The sequence below is a fragment of the Urocitellus parryii genome, chromosome 7 (assembly GCF_045843805.1).
Source record: "Urocitellus parryii isolate mUroPar1 chromosome 7, mUroPar1.hap1, whole genome shotgun sequence".
Classification (NCBI taxonomy): domain Eukaryota; kingdom Metazoa; phylum Chordata; class Mammalia; order Rodentia; family Sciuridae; genus Urocitellus; species Urocitellus parryii.
The window spans coordinates 125566986-125584443 of NC_135537.1; the positions used below are offsets into that span (position 1 = coordinate 125566986).

A 17458-nucleotide genomic window follows, 5' to 3' on the forward strand; every position below is an offset into this window, starting at 1 on the left:
GGGCTGGGGGGCGTGAAGCATCAGTCCTCCAAAAGAGATACCAGCATCCTTGATATTTTTTTTCTCTCGTTTCCTGGGGCCTGTTCTCCCAAGGTGAATTCTGAATTCGATGTCAAACAAGAATCATGCTCTTTTTAAAATTTCCAAGATAATTGAAGAAGAAGTTTTTTTCATGGTTTTTGTCAACTAAATTTAGAAAACATTCATTGCTAACAACGAGGTGTCAGGTACCAGTATATAAGCTCTCCTTGGCCAAAACAAATACACAAATCCTGTCTGCGGTGGCATCTAGCATCCTCAGAGTAAGAAGTCCATAAAAATTTACTTTTCTATGTGGTGATTGCCTTCTCCCACCAGCTCATAAAAAAACCCATTTAACATAAAATGTGTTCTTGTTCCACATGAGTGACTGACAGACAAGTACATTTTTGGCAGAAGTCAGGGTTTGCCTGTGCTGAGAACGGGCCAGGCCAAATGTTTTTGAACTCCTTGTCTCTCTCCTCCCAGCTCAGCAGGACCACCAGAGACCCCCAAAATGTCTGTTCTTTCAGATCCTGACAACCAAGTGCGGTGTGTTCCCAAAGCCTGGTACAAATGCAAGAGATGATTTTTCAGAGGTACGTGGACAAACATTTTCTATTTTGATAGTTATGTACTTATTTTAATGTTTACCAAAAAAAATTATTACTAGAAATTTAAGTCAGTTTTATCTGGAATAGCATTATTTTGAATGAGGCTAAGGAAATTTTCAGATTTATACCAAGAGTCTCTTGAAGGAAGAGCACTGACAAAGTAATATTATAGATGGTACACACATCAAATCAAGAAGATAGCATATAAATGAATGAATCCTGGGAATCGTAGATGTGAGGATTTATCAAAAGTTGTGACATGATGTTGGCATCTCTCACAGGGTCCCTGTGATAAGAACAGAAATATCTATAGTTATGGTCATTGTTGAAGACAGATTTTGTTGAAATGTCTTGATCCCAAATATTCTGTGTATTGTTTCCAGACATTACTGAAGTGTTCTGGAAACTTTCCAGCATTTCTGCAACTAAACCGTACTTCTGAGACCATCTCTGAGGCAGATGTGCCAAGTGGCACAGGCACCTTTGAAAAGATCATGCATCCTGCATTTTGGAACTAGAGGCACAACCATCCACATGATGCCTTGAGACACCTCTTGTGAGGTCTGGAAATGAAGTTCATTCTCGTTGTGTGTGTGTGACTAAGCTTCATCTGCTCATCCTGGGAGTTTGCTGCATCTGCTCCTCTTATGCAGAAGATAAAACGATTTTAATTCTCTTTTCTTCCAATTAAAATAATATTTGTTTTTTTCTTATTACAAAAGCAACAGATAGTCAGCATAGAAAAATGAGACAACCCATATGGACAAAGAGGAAAGAAATTATTTAAGCCACCCATCATTCTAACACCCATTAACCACGTTAAAGACCTTGGTGATTATTTTTTTGAGATCTCTCAGGGCACATATATTTCATATGAATGTATTCATACAGATCATTTTAATGAGGCCCCAGTGAACTTGCTGCATGTAACTGGCATTTTTTTTTTCATTCAACAAAATATTGTGAAACTCTTTCCATGTCTTTAAATATGTATGTATAATAGATTGATGCCTCTATAATATGGGCATACCATAAATAATTTAAGCAGTCTCTCCTGTTATCGAATTCATTTCAGTTTTGCCCTATTATAAGCAATATGTCAGCTAAATCTTTGCATCCCTACTTATTTCCTCTTGATAAATGCCTCCTTGTACGATCTCTGAATCAGAGGTTGTGGTGGGTTGGGTTCCCTGGTAAATAGACTAAGAGAGTGATTGAAGCCGAAAAAGATGATGGGGGTGTCTTAAAAATCATCCCATTTCGGGTGTTGAAGAGTGAAGGCAAGTAGGATGGGTCAAAGGTAATTGTTCAGCTGAGATGTCGCCACAACAGAGGTGTCAGCTGAGTTCACAGGGATGACCTTGCCAAAGGACCCCCCATTGAGGCAAGATGGTGGGCCTTCATACTGACTTCTCTCTGAACAATCGGAGGGTGTGGGATGCTTCCAATGAGAGGGGGCTCTCTTTAACTGAGGATTCTTCCCAGAGAGCAACTCCTCTGAGAAGCAGCCATGGTGACAGCTCTCCAAGCAGCCAGGGAGCTGAATGCTTAAGTCCTGCAGAGGTAGGGGTCGGAGGTAGGGGTCTTTGAGCTGTGCACTGCAATATGACCAGATGGAGGAATGCAGATATGTTGGAAATTTGACCTAGTCCAACTGATCCCCCAAAGCCCTGTCAATTCCCATTGAAGTTAATTAGAGTGGGAATATAGCCTATTCCCTGTTCCCCTATATCATAGTATAGATAGATAGGGTAGAAATACACCCAAGGAGAAGACAGCAGGGGATCCTAACCTGCCAGTATCATTGACTCCACTCTTGTGTCTCATTCTTTCATGATTGCTTTGTGAGTTCTACCTACTTTGCTTAAAAAAAAAAAAAAAGGTATTTATGACCATGAGCCTTAAATGGACCCTGCATGAAGTTTTCTGGCAACTATACAATTTTCCACTGGTTCATTCTCCCTGTCCCTCTCTTAGGTAAATGTCACACCTCTGTCTTCTCAACATCGACACCAAGGCCTTGTGTCTGTCTGCACCGAGGAAACTGAAGCAATCGGAAAAGACGTCCACAAGCTCCTGTCAACACATCTCTGCCTCCTGCAGGATCTATAGCCCATATCGCTCTTGTTAAAATGATGAAATACATTTTTCTGATCCAAGGCTACAATGCTCCTCAAGATTTATACCCGTCGCTTCTTGATTGCAGTCAGTAGGATGTGGATCCAGCAATTCTCCTCTCTTCTCTATCTTCTTTTTTTGTCCTCCTTCAAAAAAGAAATGCCAGATCACTCTCATCAGTAGAAAAATTATTATCACTCCTCAAAGGAAAAAAAAAAAAAACAAAAAAGACCCTCCCTTGTCTCTACTTCCCATCTAGGGGCTCCATGTGTCAGCAAACTACCTCCAAGTAGTTGCTTTTAATTCCCTCTCTCAGATTACTCTCTTCCAATTCCCTCTTAAGTCGCATCCAATCTGGCTTCACAGACACAACTTTCTCTTGGCCTCCCCGCCCTTCACTGGCCACACTTTTCTCCATCCGCTCTGTTGGCCTCCTTTTCTCCCTGACTTAGAAATGTTGGACGGCCCCAGGGCACGCTCTTTGGAGAGCTCCTCTTCTGCTGATCTCATTCAGTCTCCTGGCTTTGAAGCCTGTCTGTAAAGCTAAGGGTTCCCACAATTGTATCTCCAACCCCGGCTTCATGCTCAACTCCAGATTCGGATCCGGATCCAATTTCCTCCTTGGCTGCTCTTTTTAATTTTTTTTAACACCAAATATCCACTTCAAACTGTAAATGTCCAAATGTGAACTCTGATCTTTCTCCTCCGATTGGTACCTTCTCCTGCCTTTTCCATCTCACTTAACAGCAATTATATTGTTCTACTGGTGGAGACCAAAATACTCATACTCCACCTTCCCTTAGCTCATGGTTCGTATCCAAGCTACCAGGAAAACCTGCTGGCTCTACCTTTGGAGCATCTCCTAAATCCATCTCCTCCTCACCAGTCCACAGCTCTACCCCGATCCCAGCCAACTCATCACCCTCCCCCTTACAGTCCATTCTCGAGTAGCAGAAAGAATAATGGATTTTCATCTACGTTAGGTCTCTCCTCTGTCCAAACTCTCTAATGGCTCTCCTGTTCTTTTATGGCAAAAGCCAAAAATCATTACAGTAATCCACAGGTGTACGTGATCTGGTCCTCTGCCACCCACTGACCTCATCCCTTATTACTCTCATTCATGGTCACTCTATCCCAGGTCTATTCCAGGTTCCTTGACTGTGCCAGGTGTTCTCCAATATCCTCTCCCACGGGGGCTTCCAAACTGGCTCTGCATCTGTCCAGGATGCTGTTTTATCCAGAGAGCTGCTAGGCTCACCCTCACCCTCTTTCATATCACAGAGATCTACGGGGACGTCCCTATGCTAGGTCAATGGCTCTGGGGCACTGAACTCAGCATGCTCTGGCCATCTCTGCAGCATCTGGTGCTAAAAGCATGTACCTGGCAACTTTCTGTTTTTCTGCTCTGAAGCACAGAAAACTTTCACTCTATGCAGACACAACTTGAAAGTTTAGGGATGTGGACACTCCTCAGGATCAACCTTGAACCACTGAAGTCCTAAGCTTCCCAATATGCTGTAGGACATATGTGTGTTCTAGGTAGTTCTTTAGAGAATTTCAAGGGAAACTGAGACCCAGTTGTCCATCGTGATTAATCAGTTCTCTAATTTGTCATTTATGGGCCTTTCTCCCCCCTGCATTCTGGATCACTTCTTCCCAAATAGACTACCCATTTCCAAGATCTTGTTGTAACTCTGCCGAGGGGAACCCAAACTAAAATAACCCTCCTATGACATTCCTGAATCCAGAGCTAGTTCTTTCACAGCAACCATCCCCTACATACCTACAAGATAACTTGTGTGTTTATTATTTATCGTCATTCCGTTGTGCTAGGTAAGCATATAAGTGCATCGCTCTGCCTTTGTTATTGCATGAATGCAAGCTTCATGAAAAATTTTATCTGTTTTGTCCGTTGATCTATCCTAAGTACCTAGAATGCTTCCTAACACCTAGTAGGTGCTCAGAAACAAAATACTAGGTGAATGTTAAGCTACCTCCTTCTCTCTTAAGAAACAAGGCCGCCACATTCTAATACAATGTTGGAGACAAGCCTCCGTTCAAATGCCTGTCTTATTAATTGGGCAACTTCAAGTAAATGAAAATCTCTGAAACTTAGTTTCCACCCTGATGAATGAGGACAGTGATGTTCCCTTTCTCATCAATGTCTTAATCTGAAAAAAAAAATCATCCAGGACAGTTCTGCCCCAGTAACACAACCAACAGGCTTCCCTGGATCAATGAATCCTGGCTTAAGCCAGCTAAACCCATTAGTCAGCATCTTCTCCTCCCTATGAATCTCCACTCAGGGAAGATTCTTCTGAAGCATCTTCTTACGCCCAGTGGGAGGTCAGGAAGCCAGGGCTTCTTTCAATCCTCCAGCAAAATGCCAATTAGAGGGACATTACCAGCAGGAAGAGCTACTGGAGAAAACCACACACTTGTTCCAAAACAAAGTTCCCTCTGCATGTCATAAAAGCTCAGCAATGTCTTCCAGATGTTGTATACTGGGCTTGCACAGATGTTTCCGATGTCAAACCATAAATGTTGGAAACATAAAACATTTGTGCCCCACAGATGTAGAGATTTCATTATACAATGAATGTGATAAATCTTTGGGTAATAAAAGGAGACCACAAACTGGCCCCATTACTTTTTTTTTTTTTTAAATCTGATATTTTTTTCCCCACAGTGAATTTCTACTAGGCTACTCCAAGTAGTTTTTGTGGTTTTTTTTTTTTTTTTTGGTTTTTGGTTTTTGATTGTGGCTTTTAAATTTGACTAGACCCATTCACAGAGGAAAAAAAAAGATCTACATGAAAATATGCGGTAATAACAGTTTCGAATCCTTCTGGTTTGATGTCTACATGGTCATTGACAGCTGGGAAGCCACATCATGCACTGATGATAGATGGCTTCTAGGCTTCTCCTTCTGTCAATGTCCCTTAGAAGGAGTGCTGAGTGATGCATAGCAATCATCCAAGTGAACTCGCTGGGTGCACTAGGAATGAATTCCAACTTGAACTCAACACGGCGGCTATTGATTCCATGTTGAAGCAACTCTTTTTCTGGCATCTGAAAAATGAGAGCTTTCATCATCTCCAACTGTATTAACATGTGTGTGTGCCTCTGAGGAACAAAGAGAACAAAAGGGTATGTGGCGTTTGGGTGTGCCCATACCCACACAAACACACTTGCACACGTACAAAGGCTCCACTTGGAGCCCAAAGAGCTAAAGAAATTTTACCTGCTCTGTATTCATAGGAGGGTGAAGACAGGTGTACCAATACTGTCATGTGATCTAGCACATTTTCCCAGGATTCCCCCTCTATCACAGCACATTCTCTTCTTCCTAGGCAAATTTAGTAGGCCTAAAACACCCATTAATTTTTATGTGATGTTGTACAAAAATAGTTTTTAAATAGTTGATATTATATTGGTAGCTGAAGGAGACACCATATGTACCCTCAGAAAGGTTCGATCACAAAAGAAGCATCTAATGAAGGGGCTTAAATGTCTATGGTCCATCACAAGCCATATTCAATTTCACTTACAGGGTTTATGAAATAGTCAAAAGTAAATAAAGTAAAAGGCTTACTGTAATTTTGCATACGGAGCTGGGCGCCGTGGTGCGTGCGAATCATCCCAGTGGCTCTGGAGGCTGAAGCAGGAGGATCCTGAGTTCAAAGCCAGCCTTGGCAACTCAGTGAGGTCCTAAGCAACTCGGTAAGACCCTGTCTCTGAAATAAAAAAATACAAAAGAGGGCTGGGCCAAGGATGTGGCTCAGTGGTTAAGTATCCCTGGGTTTAATCTCTGATACAAAAAAAAAAAAAATTACATGTGGATTTTAGGTCCTGTTTCAAATCTTTTCAATGAGCATAATTTTAGGTCACTCTAAGCATGTCTAAGAATTTGCTGTATTATTTTGTACTTAGAAGTATGTCATTTGTTTCTTTTTATTCTAAGTAATCAAAAATTTATCTTAGAACATTTATTCAAGGAAAGAAAACCTTTTGATATAAAGTGGACCACATTCAGTAAACATGTTTGATGATATGAATGAATTTTAATTTTTTTTCTCTAATTTCACTAATTCCAAAGGGAATTAATCAACATGCTTATGATCTGGTTCTATTAGACTTAGTTATGTTGACTTGCAGAAAATACATTTTTAAAACTGAAGAGAAAAAAAAAATGTGTAGCTGGGAAATGTGAATGAGCCTTCTCTCCACCATGAGAATTCTATTATTTTAATTTTGGGTGTTTATTTAAAATTGGATATATATATATATAAAATATAATATATCTCCAATGAAACACACATATAATACACATATGTATTAGGTACATATAATGTGTATAATATATTATTATGTAGAGTATGTATAGAATTTACATATCATACAATAAAAATAATATTAAATATTCTTAAACATTAATATATAATGTTAAATCGAACATGATATTAAATATAATATTTATATATTCGTACATGATATGTAAATATATATTATAATATAGAACATTTATATACTTATTGGCATTTCACATATATAAATCTTCAATGGAGATATATATATATATATATGCATTTAATTTTAAAATCCAGAATAGGAAACATACCTTTTCAGTAAATTTTATTAATACAATGAAAATAATTCTCTTGTTTTTTTATTAGAGTAAGTTATATGGAAGGAAAAGAGAAGATAGGGAGAAATAGAAAGGATATGTAAAGGATGGGAGAAAAAAATTTAAAAATCTATAAGAGATAACAGTAATGTCTGCCATGGATTGTGCCAGGCACAATGGGAAGAAATGAATAAGAAAAATCTCATTTATTTCTCCAAAAGCTCTGATTTAAGGCATGAGGAAAGCTTTTTACAGAAACTGAGGAACATTACCTAATAAAAAATTGAATAATTTGCCTCAGTGACACAGTTGAAACAAAAAAGTGGGACAAAGAAAGATGTCCCAAGAGACAGCCCTTCTTGTAAAAACATCCATATTCGAATATGTTTTAGAATATGTTAGCTAAGAACTTTCCTTATTGGGTCCTAATAATAGGAGTCAAGGAAGTTTGGCAGTCCCCAAGGTTTATGACCTCTACCAGGACTCTTCCTGTCTGTTATTCAACAATTCCCATTTCAGTAGGTTGCACATAATAGTCACTTAATAAATAATCATTGAATGAATAAAGTACTATTTTTTGGCCCTTCTTAAGTCTCTTTCAGTAGTTCTTGGTCCAGTTCTGCCAATCCTTCAGTAGTTCTTGGTCCAGTTCTGCCAATCCTTCCTTGGATATCCCTCAACTCGGATTGCATTTCCATTGCTATAGCAATCTATAAAATGGCAAGACCTCAAGGGTTCTGCATTCCGTTAGCCAGTAAAGCAAAGGAGACCACAGTCATGTGTCACTCAACAACAGGGATACCTTCTGAGGACTGCATCCTTGAGTGACCTCATCATTCTGTGAACATCGTAGGGTGAATTTACACAAACCTACAGAAGATGAACACAAGGTCACTAGGCAAGGTAATCTTATGGCACCACAATTGTACTTTCCAACCATCCTTGGCCAAAAACATTGCTATACAGCATAAGAGTGTATTTGATAATGATAAAATTATTGTCCTTAGAGTCATTGTTTCCCTTTTGGTTTGATCATGCCTGGAAATGGCTAACCAGATTTATATAAGAACAGAATCCAAGAAAGCTGTAAGGGCAGTGTCAAATATGCAAAGAATTCCTTGCACTTCCATGCTAGGGCATTCCCCCATCTCCAACCCACATACCTCAAGGTAGAAACTTAAAATCTTAAGTAGATATTAGAAAAAAATAAAGGCTAAAATTCAATTATCTATTCATACCAACATGTAAAAATATATACCAATAAATTGAACTCAAAGACAGTAAAGACTGGAAGTACTCAAGATAAAGTCAAAAGATCCTAAGTCAAAAATAGAATACAAAAAAATCACATTAAAAAACTTTAAGGAAAAAGGGAGAAATTCCTAGCAAAACCAAAACCTTCCAAATGCTTATAAGATATGCAAAACATTTTCTATCAACTAAGAAAACATCTTTTCTATCCACTAAGTCTATAATCTTCCAACAAAGAAACCCCCAGGCCCAGATAGATTAAGCATTTAATATTTCCAAATATACAAAGAGGAAATAGTACTAATCTTTCCAATTCTTACAGATAATTGAAATTTAATTACTTATTTTAAAAAAATCAGCAAAAGGTTGCAGATAAGAACAATGTCAGAAGAAAAAAATATAGGCTAATATGTTTCATGAACATTGATATGATATCCTAGATAGAAATGTTAGGGAAAAATAAGTAAACAGTTGTACAGACAAACAATAATAAATTTTAAACAAATTGAGTGTATTTCAGAAATATAAAGTTGATTTAACATTCAAAAGTCAATCCATATTAATCACATCATTAAATTGCTAATTTCAAAAGATGCAAAAAAATTGTGATAAAGCTCAATAATCCCTCTTGATTTAAAAAAAGAAAACTTGACAAGCTTGACATAGAAAGTGATGTTCTTAATCTAATAAGAGGTATATATCAGAACTTACAGCAAGTATCAGACTTAATAGTGAAATAATGAAACTTAAGAATCAAAAATAACCCAGCGGCTCGGGTGGCTGAGGCAGGAGGATTATGGGTCCAAAGCCAGCATCAGCAAAAGCAAGGCACTAAGCAACTCAGTGAGATTCTGTCTCTAAATAAAATACAAAATAGGGCTGGGGATGTGGCTCAGTGGTCGAGTGCCCCTGAGTTAAAAAAAAAAAAATCAAAAACAAAACAAACACATCTGTTAACATTGTATCAGGGGTCCTCTAGTCCAATAGGAAAAGGAAAAATAAGATGCAAAGATTAGGAAGAAAGAAAAGGCCCATTTATAATTTTAAACTTAGAAAATCCCAAAGGATCTGCTTCTATACTGCCCGAATTAAGAACTGAATTCATCAAAGTTGTTAGGTACAGGGCTAACATGTAAAAAGTTAAATATATTTCCAAATGAGTAACACAACAATTCAAAAAGTAAACTTAAGAAAATAAGGAATATACCATGTTCATGTATCAGAAGACCCAAGAGATCAATTCTTATTAAAGTAATATATAGATTTATTGCAATCTCAATAATACCACAGCCAATTTTTGTGAAAATAAGCAACCGTGTTTTAAAACTCATTTAAAAGATAAAAGGTTAAAGGTAGAGAAGACAATCAAGAAGTACAAAGTTGGAAGACTGTCACAGCCAGTTATAAAACAACAAGATAAATTAGAGATCCAGAAAGAGAGTTATTCATATAGAAACACTTGATGTATGATAAAACTAGCATTGAAGACCAATAGGGAAAGAACAGTCTGTCTCTTCAATTAGTGATTCTGAGTCAAGCTGACGTCAACACGGAAACAGTGATGTGTTTAATGAAATTCAATATCCAAATCTTTTCCTTTATGGTAAGTGCTATTATATCCTGATTAGGAAATCATTGTTTATGCCAAAGTTAATGAAGCCATTCTCCTGTGTAATTCTTAGGAGAATTGTGAGATGTCCTCATTGTGTGAACATCACAGAGCATACTTCCACAAACCTGGAGGGAAGAGGCCAGTCAGTTGACATGACCACTTGATATAACCAAGAGAAACAATGGCAGGATGATTGCAAGTTTGAAGTCAGTCTCAGTAACTTAGTGAGGTTCTAAATAACTTAGCAAGACCCTGTCTCAAAATAAAAAATAAAAAGGGCTGGGGAAGTGGTCCAGTGGTTAAATGTCCCGGGTTCAGTCCCCAGTACCCGCCCCCCCCAAAAAAAATTATAACCCTGAAGGTAAGCTTGCTTGATTACAGCCTTACAAAACCCTAAACCAAGGACGTGAGTGAGCCAAACCCAGTTTCCTGACCTACTAAAACTGAGAGATAATGTTATTTTAAGCCACTGTTGGAGGTAATATTGTTGTATAGCAATTGGTAACTCCTATGATATGTGTTCCAAAAAGACAGGACTACAGTGCAGCACTATCCGTCTCTTGAGGTTTATGCATGTATCAGTTTTGTTTTAGACAAATAAATGTACACAAATGATAATCAATGAAGCTTCACTAAGAAAAAATGGGGAAATTTGTCAAGAATAGCTGACATACCCCTTCTACCTGCTTGGTGGCTTACTAAAAAGATAGAAGTGATTTTAAAATAAAAAAAAATCACACACTGATGATAGCAAAGGCTACCCAAACTGTCTTTTTATTTCATACTGTCACATTAATCTTGTCATTCATTTAACAAACATTTAATGAGCACCTGCTTTGTACAAAGGATAATGGATATAATTAAGTCTTAGTCCATAAAAGTCAAATCTTGGAGAGACATGTCACCTTATAGAATGGTGTGTTTTGGGGAGAGAATGCACAAAAGAATGCAGAAAACATTGTAAAGTTAACCTTAGAGGACAGAGCAGGCTTACCTGAGGAGGAAAATTTTGAGACGTGCATGATAGATGGGCAAAAAATTGCCAGGTGATAAAAAGAGCATAGGAAGGACACCAAGCAGACAGAAGAGTATGTTCAAAGGCATAAAGCATGATGCATCTTGGAATGATAAGCTACATCCTCATCCTGTCTGTAACAAATATGGAATTCTGCCAGGTGTTTCCTTAGTAGGTACTCAATAAACATCTGATAGCTTGACCCACAGTGAGTAGGAATTCTCTTAGGAATGTTCACTTAAATAATGTTCCACATTAACTAATAACATCTATTCTCCAAAACATATTTATTGATGTCCATGGCACTATGAACTCAAAGATTGTAACATAGGACTTACTATTGTCAAGTGTCATATATTGTATATAATTATATGTGCTGTGCTTTGATAGGACAGGAAGCACAGTAGGTTTGTTTCCCCCAGCATCACCACAAAACACTTAATAATGTGTCGCGCTCATGGTCTACAATGTTATAATGTCTAGGACATCACTAGACAACAGGAATTTTCCAGATCTATTATATCTCAAGGAGAAATGCACTCTCACTGAAATAGTTAATTTTGTGGGTTGACTTGAATGGGCCATGGGACGCCCACATTTCTGACTAAATAGTAGTTCTAGATATAAATGCAAACCTTAACTCTTTGCAGTTAAGAATAGCATTTATTCTGATGAACTCACTGTGGAATCTTCTTCTACAAAGTCCTCCTTGACTGAATTTTACTAGGAAAACATTGAGCGAAAGAAGACAGACAGCAAAAAATCTCTATGTTGTGACATTTATAGAAAGCTCAAACACAGATAAAACCAATCTGTGTTGTGTTAAGTGAGAATAGTGGCATTTTGGAGGAGAAGATTTGAGATAATGATTCAAAGGGCTAATGGTGCTCTCAGATGCTAGCAATTCTATTTATTGAATACCATGATCAAATGGTGATATAACCTAAATTTTTTTTTTACTAAACTCAAGCCATTGAATTTTTAGTTCTCTTTATTCCCTGTAGTTTATCCCAGCAAACGAACTTTCCTAGTGTTTCTTTGAAAAGAATTAAAGTTTTTTTTCTTTTTCTTTCCACTTTTTAAAAATGATCCGTTCCTCTCTCTCCTTTTCTCTTTTTCTTTCTCCTCTTAGCTTTTCTTTCTTCTTATTATTCCTCCTTCTTTTGTTTTGTTTTGTTATCACCGCTGTGTTGCACTTTTCAAAGATCTGATTTATAAAACAGTTCATGAACTCTTCCGTCACATCTAATCTGCTATTAAATTCACTGATTTAATATCTTATTTCAGTTATTTTATTTTTTCTTAATTTCCAGACGTTCTATTTTGTTCTTTTTAAAGCTGTGTCCTTTTTTTTTTAGTGTTTCTTATTCCCTGAAGCTATTTCCAATCTTGCCTTTTTTTTCTTTAAACACAGTTGAGAACAGTAATTTTATTACTGTTCCCTGTCATTCCAGTATCTAAACACAAGTTTGTACCACTAGTTGTTTCTGCTCCTTGGTCCCTTATTTACTAGCATGCTCAGTTACTGCTACCGTAAACTCATTTTCCCTAGAAAATTATTTGTGAAACTTCTGTAAGGCAAAGACAAAGAGAGAATTTGCTCTTATCTCTGTCAGGTGCCTGCAGACATGGCCAGTCCTGGAGAATTAGCAGATCAAGTGTTATTGACCACTGGGTATTAGAGACACGTGTGGAAAATCTACACAAGGGTAAGCTCTGGTTTACAACTTCCCAGGAATACTTTCCTCCCCTCTGCTTAGTTCCAAACAAACAAATGAACAAAAACACAAATAGAACAACAGTCAAAACAAAATAAAACTTTCCCCTGAAGTTCCCTGGGTCCAGAGCAGAGTGGAAAGTTTATATCTGATTCACCTTCCTCTAAGGGCTTGACACTTTGGGATTCCCACTTTATGACGAAGCATCTTCTTTTAGATTGAGGAAACCTATTAGTTGGCTGGGGGGTTGGTTTATTTTCTTGCCGTCTTTTCTATTTTGAACACTCAGCAGTTACAACCAAAGCAGGTTTGCCTGACGTCAAATGCTTTCAAGGACAAAGTTGCTCCAGGGCTCTTCTTACCTCTCCTGTCCCTTGAGTTGGGGATTCCTAATGCCTTACTATTTAGTAATTTATTTGATGCTGTTCAGAAATATATATATATATATATATATATATATATATATATATATATATATATATATATATATATTTTTTTTTTTTTTTAAACAGGGATTGAACTCTGAGCACTCAACCACTGAGCCACATCCCAGCCCTATTTTTTTTTCTTATTTAGAGACAGGGTCTCACTGAGTTGCTTAGTGCTTTGCTTTGGCTGAGGCTGGCTTTGAACACGAAATCCTTCTGCCTCAGTCTCCTGAGCCACTGGGATTACAGGTGTGTGTCACCGTGCCCAGCTAGCATTAATTTTAATGAATATGTCCTCCAGAAATTTTGAGTTCCAGAAGAAGAATGGGTTCCAATAACATACCCTCCCATAAATACCAAAAGGGTTAAAAAAATTCTTTGGAAAAAAGCCAGACAATAAGAAGAAATCTAATACTGAACTGAAGTTTAAAGATCTAAAGTATCTTATAACATAGGAGTTAAAGGATGGGGGGAGAGAAAAAATAATACATATTCTAATTAGCAATGTGGAAATAAATGAGGTATAGAATATACTAATGGATAAAAGTAGGAATTTACTGCTGTAGAATAGTGAAAAATATGTTTGATTATTAGAATTAAAAAAAATGAAATGGTACCACAAGCAGAATGAAAAAATGGCAAACTTTCAAACTAATAAGAAAATAATACACGAATGATAGTTAAAATCAGCTAAAAAGCAAAAATACAAAGGAGAACCACAAATTCTAAATAAACAGTAAACATAAAGATGGGTATAATAAAATGAAGTGTCATTGTGTTAAACTAAACATGAACAAGATGAAGAATCCCATTAAATTATTGAGACTGTCATATTGTGTTAAAAAAAACAAAACCCAGATATATGTTGTTTATAACCATCACACTTGAAAATGGAAAGGAAACATTGAAAATATAGGGATGAGCAAAGAGATGTCAAGCAAATGCAAACAAAAAGACAGCAAGAATGACAATATTAATATCAGACAGAGTGAAACTTAAGGTTAAAAGCACTACACAAAATAAAGAGGAACATCATGCAACAATACAAGGCAATTTATGAAGAAACAATGATCATAAACTTGCATATCCTGTCAAAATATAACACCTGAGGATATAATATTAATTATTGAAGATTCAGAGAACCTTGGATTCCTTAAAAACAATTATGAAGATGTTGATGTATTTCCTTAAGAATCAGAAGTTCTGGTATGTCAACAACAACAAAAAAGTTTTTGGACACAAGATAATTGAATATATACATTGTGTGTGTGTGTGTGTGTGTGTGTGTGTGTGTGTGTGTGTGTGTGTGTTTCCTCATAACCCTTTACAGAAATCAATTTTCATGTTCAGCCACACAGAAAGTTTCACAAACTTAAAGAAGCAGAGGGTTTGCGGGGGGCAATGTCTACGATCACAGGATCACAATCCAGCAGTTGAAAAATGTATGATGGAAAAAATTTTTACTTCTTGGAAAGTAGTAAACACTCTCCAAAATAATTCCTGGCTCAAACAAATGGGAAATCAAAATTGAAAATAAAAGCTACCTAACTAAATGAAAAGAACACATTATTGCAAAATATGCACAGCAGTAGAAGCTATACTGGAAAAAAAAATAACTCCCAATGATTTTATTGCTGCAGATATATATTAGAATTAATTTATTTCAAAATAGAAATAGAAGTAAAGTAATAAATAAGTCAGCAAGTTTGATCTTGAGGTAAAAATAAACTACAATAGTCCAGCTTCTAGAAAATCTAATTGGAAGAAATGCAGAACTTCAGCAATGTGAAATTAGATTCGGTATGAAACATAGCAATAAACATGGAGTATATGTAAATAACCACATTCCAATCAGTCCCTGAGATTTCTAACTCTGATGAAATCAGCCATAATATGAAAACAATAGCATAACTAAAATTTTCCCTTCAAAAGCCCTGGCTAACTGAATAGACTGGGAAAAAATTGAAAAGGTTGCAAAGACTTTACTATCTAACAAGGCTCAGAGCTAAAAAATAAATTGCCAGGTGAACATGTTAAAGACCCAAACATATGCATTTCAAGAATATATAAGTATTTCACAGTAATGTTTGAATTTTTTAAAAAATACTAATTATTTATAGCAAATAAAGAGAAATTATTGGCCCACCTAGTGTATAAAGTTTAAAAAATTCTTAATAAAAATAGAAAAGAATTCATCAGAATGTTAGAAGGTTACTTTTCCTTAACTAAATAGGATTTGGTTTAAAAATATGCAATGATATAATTTTTAAGTCTAATGATTAAATTCATCCCTATATTTCTGAACAGTGATAAGATGATCATAAAATTAACACATACAACTAACAAAAATAAAATCTAGTAATGAAACGGTTTTTCCTTCATAGGCAAATAGTAAAATGCTCTATAAAGATTACAACTCTCTGGTTACTTGGTAAAAATCTCTGCATATGTTGTGAGTACCCAATAATGTTGATCTAATTGAACTAAATGCTTAATGGCAAATGAATGGTCCATACAGTGAACAGTGGTCAATTTCAGAAGAGAGAAACTCACCAAAGATTACATTGGTCAGAGATGGGGGAAGAAGTCTGATTTTGGACATTAACAAAGCAAAGAGGATGAAATTAATTAGAAAGGTGTATCAGAAGCACAAAATTCACAGTAATAGAATCTAGAAACAATGATGAGCCACTGTGTGAACCAGTTACCCTACTCTTCGGCATATACCCATAGGACTTAAAATCAGCATACTCTAGTGACATGGCCACATCAATGTTCACTGCAGCTCAGTTCACAACAGCTAAGCTATAGAACTAACCTAGGTGCCCTTCAATAAATGAATGAATGAAGAAAATGTGGTACATACACTCAATGGACTATTACCCAGCCAAAAAGAAGGATGCAATTATGGCATTTGCCAGTAAATGGATGGAACTGCAGGCTATCATGCTAAGTGAAATAAGCCAGTCCTAAAAAAATCAAAGGCAAATGTTCTCTCTGATATGCAGATGCTGACTCATAATAAGTGTGGGGGGGTGGGGCAGTTGAGGTTCACAGAATTGGACAGGGGAGACTGGGAGGGGGAGGCAGGGGAGATGGGAATGGGAAAGACAGTAGATGAATCAGACATAACTTTCCTATGTTCACATGTAAATACAGGACCAGAGTAATTCCACATCATGTACCACCACAAGAATGAGAGGTTATACTCCATGAATGTCAGATAACATACAAATACGTTCTACTGTCATCTATAACTCTTGTAGTTATAAAAAGAACAAATAAAAGAAGAATCACAAAGCCAAAACAAACAAAAACAACCAGGAGACAGTTACTAGTTACTTATCCTGCCAGTACTGAAAGCTATTGATATTTTTGGTCTGGGTGAAAAGAACCAATGTCTATATTAGGGATACCCATTTGAAAGGTGTACGGATTCCAACACCAACTGGCAGCATGATGTACTAAGAGTATCTATTTTAATAGTTCAGGTCAAATTTAATGGTTGAAAGAAGAGTGCAAGGGTTTGAGTGTATTCCCCAGAATGTTTTTGTGACTACCTATTTTTATCGGTTCTTCTTAGTTTTCTAGTGACAGTAGAATCCATTCTTACAAAATTACAAAAGCATGGATTATATCTTGTTCTAACTCAGTCCCCAGAACCTCCCCTTCCCCTCTCCTCCTCTTACCTCTCCTCCCTCCCTCTTCTCCACTGGTCTTTCTACCATTTACCCATAGTTTTTTTTTTTTAAATTAGTTTCTTATCCCCCAAATTATTTGCTGATGGTATTTGGAGGTGTGGTCTTTGAGAAGTAATTAGGTTTAGATGAGGTCATGAGCATGACCCCCCCCCATCAAGTTTTTAAGTGGCTTTGTGAGAAAAGGTTACCTGACTGAGCCAGCATGCTTGCCCTGTTTCACCCTGTGATCGGCTCTGCCATGTTATGGCACAGCAAGCAGGCTCTCACCAGATGCGGAGCAGATGCTGGTCCATGTTCTTGAACTTCCCAGTCTTCAGAACCATAGGTAAATTAACATCTATTCTTTATAAATCACC

At 36.9% G+C, this 17458-nt stretch overlaps 1 long non-coding RNA gene across 2 annotated transcripts in view; it reads right to left on the bottom strand.

The window, feature by feature from the left end:
* Positions 1-470: 470 nt before the first annotated feature.
* Positions 471-17458, bottom strand: part of LOC113184052 (uncharacterized) — a 49061-nt gene continuing 32073 nt past the window's right edge. The window contains exons 2-4 of one of the 2 annotated variants that reach the window (XR_003300936.2): positions 6346-6487; positions 2819-2896; positions 471-918 (exon numbers count right to left, since the gene is read on the bottom strand). This is a non-coding gene — a long non-coding RNA (uncharacterized LOC113184052). Of the gene's footprint in view, positions 919-2711; positions 2897-6345; positions 6488-17458 lie in introns of those variants that run through there. The other variant, XR_013344025.1, reaches the window with a different exon arrangement.